At 47.7% G+C, this 12,088-nt stretch overlaps 1 protein-coding gene across 3 annotated transcripts in view; it reads left to right on the top strand.

The window, feature by feature from the left end:
- The window catches only part of TRIM66 (tripartite motif containing 66), a 54,942-nt gene that overhangs the window by 13,469 nt on the left and 29,385 nt on the right, over window positions 1-12,088 (top strand). The window contains exon 1 of one of the 3 annotated variants that reach the window (XM_060605939.3): window positions 6,078-6,192. The exons of the other annotated variants lie outside the window; for them this stretch is intronic. The gene's annotated coding sequence lies outside the window, so the exon portion shown is untranslated. Of the gene's footprint in view, window positions 1-6,077; window positions 6,193-12,088 lie in introns of those variants that run through there. 3 annotated transcript variants of the gene reach the window in all.

The raw sequence follows: 12,088 nt of genomic DNA on the forward strand, positions 1-12,088 counted from the left end.
CTATGCTGTGTGGTATTTGTTGGTTTGTATGTTTGTCTCCTTCATGGGTATTTGACTTCTGTGTAGCTGGCTCTATGGCATTTAGGGTACAGAGATGAAAAGGCAGGGCCCTTGTCCTCAAGAAACTCATGTTCTGTTGAAGGGCAAATAACTAGACGGATGATTATAATATGGTGCGGCAGGGGTGTGAAGAGAAGGTTGTTGAAAGTTCAGGCATAGCAGCAATGCCTCTGGGAGGTTCTCCACGGACCAAGTCTGGTGGATATCAGTTGCTTACTGAATGTTTTCTGAAGAACTAAAAGAATGGTACCCAAATGAGCTGCTTCATGAAAAGGAGAGCTGTCCTCTCTCTCTGGTAAGTCTAGTGAGAGACCCAATACCTGAACTTGATTTCTGGTCCATAATTTGAGAAGCCATGCTCTGGGAGTCTGGTTCTTTGGAAAGAGCTTTAAGCACTTCCACTTTGTCCAGCAGAGTAGGGGCACAGACTTGCTAAAATGCTTATTGTATTGCTGTCAATCTGGAGTTTTCAAAAGTAAAATGTGGAAGCAGGTAGAGAGGAGGTGAGTAGAGGCTGAAGAATAAATAGGGTGCATCAGCGCCTCCAGCCATATGCCAACAGTGAATGGGGATATGTCATTTTCCATAAATCTAGTTCTGCTAGTTGCTGGGCAGAGCTGAGCATTGCTGTGTTGCATCGGCTGTGTGCCTGGGCTCGGGTTCTGGCCAGCTGGTTTCCAACTCCAGTCCCTCGGTGGAGCCTTCCCATGCCTGCACTTCTGCACTGGTACTCGGCACTGGGGAGGACATGAGGTGGGCATCTTATTCAACTGGACCGAGTCTTTCAACTCTACAACTCCACAGCCCAACACAGAACCTGACACAGGATGGGGGCTCAGGTGAATATTTATTGATCGAATGATTTAATTACTGGATTCACAGAGATCTCCCATGGCTCTTACCTGGAAGGAAGACTGTTTCACTTGTGACACTGCCCCTTTCTACTTCTCAAGTTGCAAGGTGCACATATATTTTTCAAGCACCTGCTAGTTGGCAGAGACTGCAGTAGGTACTTGTGCCTGTATTATCTTTTCTAAACTTTGCAATCACCCTATAATTAGGCATTCCCATTTTACAGATGAAAAACCTGGGGATTGTGAATATGTAAGGTCTAAGGTCCAAAACAATTGCTAAATGTCAGCTCAGGTCAAACCTGTCTTCAAAGCTTGTGATCTGCACTGTAGCACTTCGCTCTGGGAAAGATTTCACCCGGAATCACTGAACTGATGGAGACTCTGCGGAAAATCTTTGAGGAAAGAACCAATGCTGCAGCCTGAGTCATCAGGTGCACATCTTTAATGAGGCCACAGCTTAGCTGAGATTCCCTCCCCTCCCCGTCCCGTACCCCCCCCCCCCCCCTGCCCAGCAACTCCAGCACAGTGGGAAGTGTGTCTACATTAGGTCTCTGCCTCTAAGGAGACCAGCTGGGCAAAGTCTTCAAAAGGTAGTGATGGGGACCAGAGCAAAGGCAGCTCTGTGCTGAGCACACAATGGCTTAGCCATGCAGTGGGATGACTGGAGCTGAAGTCTCTGTGCAGAAAGGCTGGATATTGGAAGTGGATTTACTCAGCCAATGAGAATATCTATTTGGGACTATTTGCCTTTAAGCCTAATTGAAAATGGTCCCAGGTCAAACTCTATCTGTGAAGTTAGCCATTGAGTCACAAAGTGATACTTTAAGATGTAGCAAGCTCTGAAGGGAGCTGGTGGGCCTGAAACTGACATTTACCATGTGTCTTCAAAATTCTCAGGACTCCTGTAGCTCTCTTTGTTATTTTAGGGAAGAAAGGCAATTAATTGGATATTTCCTTCCCCAGGTAAGTAAAAGGAACACTGTTCTTTCTTTTCAAATCTACTAAAAGGCAAATCCTAGCTGAGAGACCTTGATTCTGATTTCTAAGTTTTAGAATCTACTTGTTTAGTATTTTACTTTTCCTGTTATCAATGTGGGTGATTGGTGAGATGTGAGCAGAACCCTGGTATGGAAGTCATGGCCTTTGGAGCTCAGTCTGGACTCCAGCACTAATTGGGCAATCCCAGGTCTTCTCTGGCTTTCAGGGCTGGACTTGAAGAGCTCTAAGAACACCAAATAACCACGATAGCCTCATGCTTCCCAAAGCTAGTGATGGGTGACAGCACATCCCTTGTAAACTACAGTTGCTGAAAAGGGGAGCAATCTCTGTCCCTTGGTGGGCAGGTCTTGGGACTTTGGGAAGATCCAAAGAGAGGGAACTGATGCAACATGCTACAACCTCAGAGTCAGAGAAGGAAATGATGATCTTAATGAGAGCTCAGCTGGAGGGGCTCTTAATGGCCTGGGGTGAGAGTGGGAGGCAGCAGGGGTGAGATCTCAGCTATAGGAGCCTGGAAGGCAGAGTTGTTTGGCCAGTCCAGGTACTGAACTGTGTCCCCAACCATTGTGGGGTCTGTTTTGGGCAGTGACCCAAGTCTCCTAGGTGGAGGGTAGCCAGCTGAGCTGGGCTGAGCTGAGTGTGCAGCAGGTGCAGAAGCTGGAGCTCCGGAGCCCTATCAGTGGGATGGCTTTTTAGTTCATGAACAGTTTCCTCACCTTAATTGGCTCTCCAGGGCCCTGGGAGTAGCACCAGCACCTCAGAACAGTACCCGTTACTGGGAGAGCAATTCCCTTGGTAATAGGAAGGAGGCAGGCTGTATTCTCGGGGATATGCTGGCTGCTGCCGACACTGCTTGGGAGGATATAGCTAGAGCAGATTTGCTGAGGGAGGGAGTTCAAGGTGGTTGTGATTGATGGATAGGGTCTTGGAGGTGACCCTTGTCTGCTGGAGCTCTCTCATTCAAGGGGGACCAGCCATGGTTGACTGCTGTGGAGGCTAAAGAGCAGGAAAGACCCTTGGAGCTTATCTCTAATCCCTCACTGAATAAATGGGGCATCAGGAGTCCAGAAAGCATTAGAATCCTGCTGAATGCCATAGTTGTTACAGAGCCAGAAAGAAAATTCATTTCCTTTGCCTGCCAATCCAGGGTTTGCCCAGGCTTGAGGGCCAGTAGGAACTGCAGACCTAGAGTAGCCTGCTGCCCTTTGTTCTTCCACTGTCTCTCTGTCCAGGCCCAGTTGGAGATGGAGACAGTGGCTTTGCATGGAGTGTCACTGAAGGCCTTGGACTGACTCTTGAGATTTGAAGGGAAGGATATAGAGGTGCCAATCTATCAGATGAGATGAGCCCAGATTCCTCCCACTTGTATCTTCTGCATTCTGTTCTGGGTTCTTTCTTGGCACCGAAAGCTTGTTTCAGTCAGGTGGTCCCCTTGGAGCATGGGCTCTGAAAGCTGTGGACCATCCATCTCCTCAGCCTATCACCTAGCTCTCATGCCCAGTTTCTGACTCTAGCTTAGATCCGCCACCTGGCTGTGCCCCACACTCTCTGGCTGTCCTTGCCTAACCTCACTTTACCTATTGCCTCTGTGCATTATGTTCCTAAATCCTCTAGCCTCAACCCTGACCACTCTCTTCTATTGTGGGCTTGCATTTTGAGCTATCTAAAAGGCTCTCAGTTGCTTACAGTTCAGAACAGAAACTTAGCATGGCCTTCAAGGCTCTTCCCAATCTGACTCCAAGCTAATTTTAGAGCCTCATCTCTGTCACTCCTCCTGCATGAGCCAGCTTTATGAATCTTTCCCCTAGAGGCCTCACATTTTGACATCTGTAATCCTCTGTGTATGATGTTCCCTCCTCCTAAAGTGCCCTTTTCTTGTTAGTAACATCTTACCCCAAACTGAAGGTTGGCTCAAATGTGACCCAGTTATCATAACTTAGAGGACACAGGGTGGAGGTTAACTTGGGAATAAGCAGGACCCCATTACTGGAATTGAGCACTTTGTAAAGGGTGAGGTTAGAACAATTTAAGTAGCTGTTGCTTTAGGCCAGGGGCCAGCATACTTTTTCTGTAAAGGGCTAGATGGTAAATATATTTGGTTTTGTGGGTCATATAGGCTCTGTTACCGCTACTTAATTCTGCCACTGCAGCACAGACAATATGGGAATGGATGGGCATGACCGTGTTCCAGTAAATTTTTACTTACAAAAACAGGCAACCTGTGGTTTTCTGACCCCTGTTTTAGTCTCTGCCTGGGGAAATTGGATGGATTTGAACCTGTGAGTGACATCAAGTAGGAATATCCGTATAGGAGCCAGGCAGGCCCAGGAAAATATGGAAGGAAATTTCAGGTAGGGAATAGTGTTAGGATGAGGCATGGAGAAAAGGGGAGGAGGCAAAGGAGGGAGTTAATTTTGGCTGCAATATAGGATTGTTTGAAGGAGAGAAGTGAGAACTCTGGAATGGAAATTTGAGGCCACATTATGAAGGGTCTTGACCAATTTAAGCTCTAGGCAGTGGGGAGACACTGGATACTTTGGTCAATGAATACGATCAAATACGTATTTTTAAAAAGTTATTCTGGTTCAGTGAGAAGAATGATTGGAGGAGACAAGACTAGATGCAGAAAGCCCTGCTAGGAGGCTACTTTAGTTGTCCTGGCCATTGGTTCCAGATTACTGGTCCTCAAATGCCTAAGAATTACTTGGGTTACTCACCAAAAATATAGATTCTTGGTCCCACACCCACATACAAGAGATCTAGATTTGGCAGATTCAGGTTTTCTAACAAACCCTCAAGATTTGTGAATCACTGGTCCAGCAAAGCAGAATGAAGCCTGACCCAGAGAGGCTATGGATACCAGAGAAAGTGGGGCCCACATAAGATGGGATTTGGCAAGTACTGTCTTACTCCCTCTTATCTCTGTTTATGACAGCCCATCCATTTGACCCCTTTTTCTTCACACACCACCACTCCTTCCAACATCTTATTTTGGTTATGCCTTATTGGTTCTCTTTGAAACACTTCTGTCCCTTTCTTTCCATTTCTACCCTTGTTCAGGGTCCCATCAGTGCTAAACTGGACAAGGCTTCTCCCTGTGCCCCATCTCCAGTTCATCAGGATAATCATAAAGCCCAGCTTTGTCACTCTCCAGAGCCTTTGCTTTTAGGATAAAGGTGAAGCTCCTTAGCCTAGCATTCAGGGTCCTTCAGGAGCTTACTCTCCTACCAGTCTTTCCAAGCTTATCCCTGCCACTTCCCATCTGTGCTTTTAAAATTTTCCTGTGCTCTGTGTTTTTGCAATTATTTTGTGCTTGTAGTCTTGCCTCATCCTAATGTCTTTCCTCTAACTCGACCCTGCTTTTCCTTCCCTTTTTTCTCCCTGCTTGTGTTTGACTGTATCTCCCTGGGGGGGTTAGAGTTAGCTGCCAAGGGACACCTCCCAGGACCTTTATGCATCATAAATGTGTGTCTTCCCCTTCTGAAGTCCTAATCCTCCACTTGTGACGGACAATTGGTCACTATGGCAACTGACTGTGACGTCACAGGATAAGGACTTCAGGTGAAGTGGCAGGAGCAGGTGAGTGTGTAGGAGATAGATTTTAATGTCTGTCGAAGGCCTCCCCCCCACACCCTCCTTCAGTGCCGGGGGCATGGAGGGATATCTCGGGCTCCTGCTGATTTTTAAAAGGATGCGGTGAGAGTGTGTGCCTGGCATCTGCGTGCTGCAGCAGTGTGGGGCTGACAGAGTGTGTCAACTTGAGCTCTGGTTGTGCAGGCACCGCTGCTGCGTGAGCCTGTTATTCCATTCTGGATTGCTATTTTGATACCCAGATTGCATCATTCTTCCTACGTATAAACAGGGGGTCCCCAGGGCCCTGCAGCTACTCACTTCTCCACCAACACTGTTGTTGTGATGAGCTCTATTTAAATGAGCTGCCGGATCGGGGCAGATTCCAGCCATACATGAGCACTGTCATTTTGGGGAACATGGAGGGCTGAAGGATTTTTGGATCGAATCCTAAAAGGCTGAGAGTGATGGCCTCCCGAGCTGTGCAGAGGGCGACAGAGCTAGTTCCTGAAAGTTGAAAATCTCGTTTTCTTCCTTCTGAGCTTCTATTCCAAGGCACCCAGAGGATTAGGAAGGAGATGCAGCTAGGAAGAGAGTCGCCTCTTTGAGGTCTCCCTCTTGCTGTTCAGTTTGGGAAATTGCTGCAGAGCCTTCGAGATAAACAGGAACAGGAGGAGTCAACCAACCTTTTCTTGCAGGAGCATCTCAGGTGAGCTGGAGAAATGCAGCCCTGGCTGAGGATGTATCAGAGAAAGGAGAGGACCCAGGGTGTTCCCCTTCCCCTACCCAGTGCCCATTTCCCCAAGGGTTAGGCCCTGCAGCCCAGCTGGCTGCAGCACGCAGGGTGGGTGTTCCTGGGCACTTGGTAAACACTGTCCTCTGGGACCTGTGGTGGTCTCACCTGTCGCTCTTCTGACTTCTCTCCCAGGTGTTGCTCTAATCACAGGGCAACAGAGCCTCAGGTAAGCCTGCTGGCAGCCAGGGGCAGGAGCAGCAGTTACCTTAAGATTTGCCTTTCTAGCAGGGACTGGGCATCTTGGGAATGGGTGCAATGTATTTCTAGAGGGGGTTGCTGCTTTGAGTTATGGGCTGGAGGAAGGCTGCTGGGGCTTGTGTTGTGGGGGGCTTAGCTGATGCCTTGTACCCTGGGGCTCCCCTCGGGTGGGAGGGCAGGAGTGAGGATGGCCAACATGCCAGAGGATACTACCACAGAGTAGTTTTTCTCTCCTTGCCTAGTGATTGGCAGAGGCTTATGGAGTAGAATGTCTTACTTGTGGATACAGAGGTAGGTAATCAAGGACTGCCCAGTGGTTCAAGGCAGCACCTACATTTTACAAGGGCTCTGTGGTTTTCAGGTAAGTCCCTCCCTCTCTCTGGCCTCCATGTCACCATCTGTATGGTGAGGGAATTGGCTACTTGAACAGCGCAGAGCTAGGTCTGTCCAGCTTTGGTTCTACAGGTGAGAACTGGCAGGGGAGCATCAGGCTGCCTCAGAGGATGTCACTGCTCTGTTGGGAGTCCGAGCTTGGGCTCCAGCTGTAAAGTTCCTTGGAGCCCTGGACAAAAGCTGTAGAATGAAGGGCTTCTTAACCCTCGGTGAGTTTCTTGGCACCAGGCTCAGGCTTATGTGACGGGGGTTTTTGTGCCCCTACCTGGTGGGCTGAGCTGACCCAATGCTAGCTTTCTTGAGACCTCCCTGGGATATCTCTCCCACCATAACCCCCTGGTGCTCAGGTTGCCTTGGCCCTGCTGTTCACGTCTGAAGGGTGGACTACCCAGTCTTGACTCCTGTCCCTTGCTGCCTCACTCAGTCCGGAGCACAGCGCACCCTAGGCCCCAGCAGCCATGCTTGTAGTGCCAAAGCTCAGGCAGCACCCTAAGTCTGCTTCTGGGTCCTTCAGTGGAGCTGGGAGTTGGGGGGGGGCAGGAGGTGTCTTCCAGCTCACTGCTTGTCCCCAGGGTACCCACGTATCAGGACACCTGCTGTCTGGTGGGAACGTGCCCTTTTCTCTTCCTTGCCAGAGGGGAAATACATCACCTCCACGTTCAAAATGTTTCCTAACTTTGTGGAGCCTCTTTAAAACTGGCCGATCCTGCCTTCCTCAGCCGCATGGTGTGGGGAAAGAGCTATCAGACTTAGGCACAGGGGCAGGAGAGGCTCTCTCTAAGGTGCTGGTTCTCAAACATGGTTGTATGTTGTAATCACCTGGGGAATTTTAACAAATATTTATGCCTGGATTCCACCTCCTAAAACTCTGATTTAATTGATATGGAATGGACATCAGGATGTTTAAAGTGCCCCACAGGATTCAAATATGTAACAAAGTTCGAGAACCACTGGTTCTATAATATGAAACTGTCCCCAGATTTATTACCACGCAGAAAAACTCTTCTCGCCTGCCTTTTCTCAAGGAGTCTATTTTATAAAACTTTAAACACAGATGGGGCTGGCTTCCCAGCTCCTTCCTTCTGGATTCCCATAATCCAAAGCTGGGTCCAGGTCATAATTAGAGTCTGATCATTATTATGGCATGTTTTACTTATAATAAAATTATCTAATTAAAATAAAATTACCTTGTTTACATTTGAATTAGAGAGATATAATGGAAAGGGGCGGATTTTAATTTTTTTAATGTTTATTTTTGAGAAAGGGAGACAGAGTGCAATCAGGGAGGGGCAGAGAGAGAGGGAGACATAAAATCTGAAGCAGGCTCCAGGCTCTGAGCTGTCAGCACAGAGCCAGATGCGGGGCTCAAACCCATGGACCGCGAGATCATGACCTGAGCCAAAGTTGGATGCTTTACTGACTGAGCTGTCCAGGTGCTCTGGAAAGGGGTGGATTTTAGAGGCAGAGAGACTTGATTTCCAATCATGGCTCTGCTCCTGTTTCATATGATCTTTGCCAGATGACAACTTCTTAGAGCCTCAGTCTCCCCAGCTATGAAATGGGGATAATGTCTGCCTCTCAGAGGTGGTTTGATGATTAAATGAGATAACATGCATAAAGTGTCTCGTGCAGGGAGTGGTGGTAAAAGAATGATCCACCCCAGGGACGGGAGTGCTCATTCTTATGACAGGTGGACTGAACGCCTTCCGCTTTCAGAACTTCTCTCCCAGGCTCGTAGGTCCCCAGAAGAACCTCTGGGGCCTGTGACTTCTTCATTCGGGAGGCAGGAACCCCACTTCCTCTAGGGATGGTGATGTGTGGCCTTTGGGCCCTGGCTCTGCATTGCTCAGAATTGATGTTTCTGTGTATGAAATAAAAGCTTAAGACTTGAATAATCCTGATAGAAAAAAAGAAACATATCTAAATATTTTGTGCAATATGTGATTTAAATATGTATTGATGACTAAATATTAAACATTAAATGTTAAATATTATAAGCAGATGTTTGGTTATTTTGTATATACATCTGTAGCCCTACGGGTTCATGTATTATAGTTGTCTAAAATAAAACTTTATTTTGGGATTCGCACTGAAGAATGGGGAACCCCCTTGAAACAAAAGCTCAAGGTTAACACAGCTTGATGGGGGCTAGGGGCCTTCTGAAGGAAGATAAGAATTTCTGGACAAAGATGTCATGACCCAAAGAGAGCACATGTCCTCTGTGTCCACTCTGGGCCCCACAGCCTCCCTGGGGCCTGCTTGTACCAATGCCGTGGTGGTATTCCATCTCTGCTGTCTGCCACAGCAGCCCCTTGTCAGATGGGATGACTTTTAGATGTAGGCCTCCCCTAAGCCATAAGCCTGTCCCCTGACTTGCTGACAAAGACGATCAGCAGGTCACTGTTTGGCTATCTGTCCCATCCAGTCTTGCCCAGGGGAATATTTCTGGAGCTTGGGTACATTAGGCAGAGGAAGCGGGTTGGATAATCCACACTTCCCTGCTGTTCCTGTTCCCCTCATATTAAGGATGTAGACAATAAGGTTCAGGGGAAAGAGGTCACTTACCTAAGGTTACACAGATAGTGCCAGCCCTAGACCTGGAACCCACATCTCCCAATTCACAGTCTTTCACAGCTCTAGATCAGACCTGATTCCTTTATCATCCTGGCTGGCTTTTTTCTCATCACCCTGAAAACCTCCAGATGGCTTCTTACTACTTTCAGTGGCTGTGAGTGCAAGGAATGCGCATGGGATACCCAAACCCCAAAGAAATATAATTGTCCAATCTGCTAAAAATTATGCAATATCTTTTAGTGCCAATTGTGGATTATTTTTGTATGCAGACATATGAACAGATAGTTAAAATGCAATGTGATATTTGTCATACTAGAAGGATGTTCAGGGTGCTGTGGGAACCCAGAAGAGGGAATAATTAACTCATCCTGAGGGAAATCAACCCTGCTTCTTAAAGGCAGAACATTTGAACAGGTTTGAAAGGATGAATAGGAGTTTATTTGAAAAGGAGGGGAGCAAGAAAGAGCATTTCAGGGAGAGGGAACAGCACTCTCATAAACAGAGTTTTGACAATCTGAAGACAGCAGAGATATTTGCCCCAGCAACGACACAGGGTGTGAGGCAGGTCAAGCTGAAGATAAGATTAGAGTGAAGTAAGGCCATCTTGAGCACCAAGATGAGGATTTTGGCATTTATGGCCAGGGGCAGTAGAGGATGTGCTATGAGGCCTTGTCTGATCTATTCAGTTGTTTCTCCCTTTTTTCCTTGATGCTAATGAGATTAATGTTTGGGCATCTGTTACCAGGGGGTTAGAAGCCTTGTGGAAATTATTTTCAACATTTAGAGCAGTGTTTCTGACCTGCGGGTAGATAAGGGGTGTCTCTTCAGGGTGAGCCAAATGGAAGAGAGGGACAGTCACCCAATTCCCCTGGATGATGACACCTATGAAGAACATTCTTCTTTGCCTCTGGCCCCTGTTCCTGACAGGCAGGAGAATGTCTTAGGAATTGCAGATCCATGGCTCTGTGAGGGGTGTGTGTGTGTGTGGGGGGGGTGTCTCTTCAGTGGGGGGAAGGGGAGGACAAGTATTGAATTATTACTTTGCATGATTTGGTGGATTTTGGTTTTTCCAGGATAGATCAGTTAGCTTTTGCTCCGTTATAAGACACTCAAGACTTAGTAGTTTAAAAATACTGATTGTATAGGTCAGCAGTTTGGGCTGGGACCCTCTGGCTGGTTCTTTGGGGCTTGGCTGGGCTTGGCTAGGCTCAACTGTGCTCACTCCTTTGTCTGTATTCAGCCAGTGAGTCATTTGGGGCTAACTGGTTTATGACGGCTTCAAGTGAGCACTAGAGAGAACCAAGGCCTCTGTCTGCGTAGTCTTTCATCCAGCAATCTAACCTGGGGTTGTTCAGGTGGAAGTCTTAGAGTTCTGAGGGCAGAGCTAAATCATACAAAGCCACTCGAGGCCTAGACTTAGAACTGGTTCAGCATCACTTTTGTGGCTTTCTTTTGGCCAGAGTACATGATGAAGGTGGCCTAGCTTCAAAGGGTGGAGAATAGACTCCATGCTAGAGCATGGATGCAGGGGGGTTGTGGGGGTGGGGGGAGAATTTATGGTTATTTTTTCATTCTACCTCTCAGACTATCTGACTTCCATCACTTGGGAGAGTTGATAATTGAGGTCATTGCCTTGCCATAAATGGGATATGAGAAATGTTTTGATTTCAAAGTCAACGTTTGTGGAGGATCAGGTGCTTTCTCAAGTATTATTTAATTTAAACCTTGCAACTCTTATTTTCCCTTCCTATTTCACACGTGAAGAAACAGGACCCCTGAGGAGCTAAGTGAGATTAAGTGACTTGCCCAACCAAGGTCACTGGGTGGTAAACCTTGTGTTTAGACGTAAGTTTGTCTAACTGCAGGTCTAGAGCAACTGCCATTGTATCATTTCGATGATATGAGGCAGAAAATACTATGGTGGTACCGCTGCATTCTCTGTCATAGCCACCCCTTTCCAGGTGGCCCTCATGCCTGGGCACAGGCACCTGGCCCTCCCCAGGAGCCGCATTTCCTTGCACCCAGTGAGCTTCCTGCTCTTGAGGTGGGCCCAAAGAGCACTCTAGTCTCCAGGGTGGCAGTCTATGTTGCTTATGTAGTTCGGGAACCCCGTATACTGAGGAAAGTGTTGGAGATGTTTACATTTCCCTGGGGAGAGGGGATAGGGCAAAATGTTCATGTACCCAGGTGAAACATATGTCTGTGTAGGGCGTGCAATATGGACTAGGTGGGGAAGGCCCCACAAAATCTCTGTGAGCCCCATGGGCAGACTGATTGGTATTGGCAGTAAGAAGAGAAAAATATCTGCTAGATGAGCAGACAGGGAGGCCTTGCTTTCTGTGGAAGAGCTTTCTAGAAGCTCTGGCTTTGAGATCTTTATAGTAGTTCTGCTCTGTGGTAACCTTAGTGGCTGGATCTGTGTCCTGGGATAAACTGACCCCCTGGAGCTTAGCTAATAATGGGAGGTTGGGTCTCAGAGCTGGGAAATGAGGAGTGGGAGCAGCAGGAAGGCACCCAGTTATCAGAAGCAGAACAGGTAGCATGGCTTGTGAGGAAGTCAGGAAGGTGGATGTGAGGAGGTCTGTAGGGCCGGCCCCTAAAGGAGTGGTCATGTCCAGAGAACCTAGATGGTAAGTGCAGACTA

This window comes from Panthera onca, chromosome D1 (assembly GCF_046562875.1).
Source record: "Panthera onca isolate mPanOnc1 chromosome D1, mPanOnc1 haplotype 2, whole genome shotgun sequence".
NCBI classification, from domain to species: Eukaryota; Metazoa; Chordata; class Mammalia; order Carnivora; family Felidae; genus Panthera; species Panthera onca.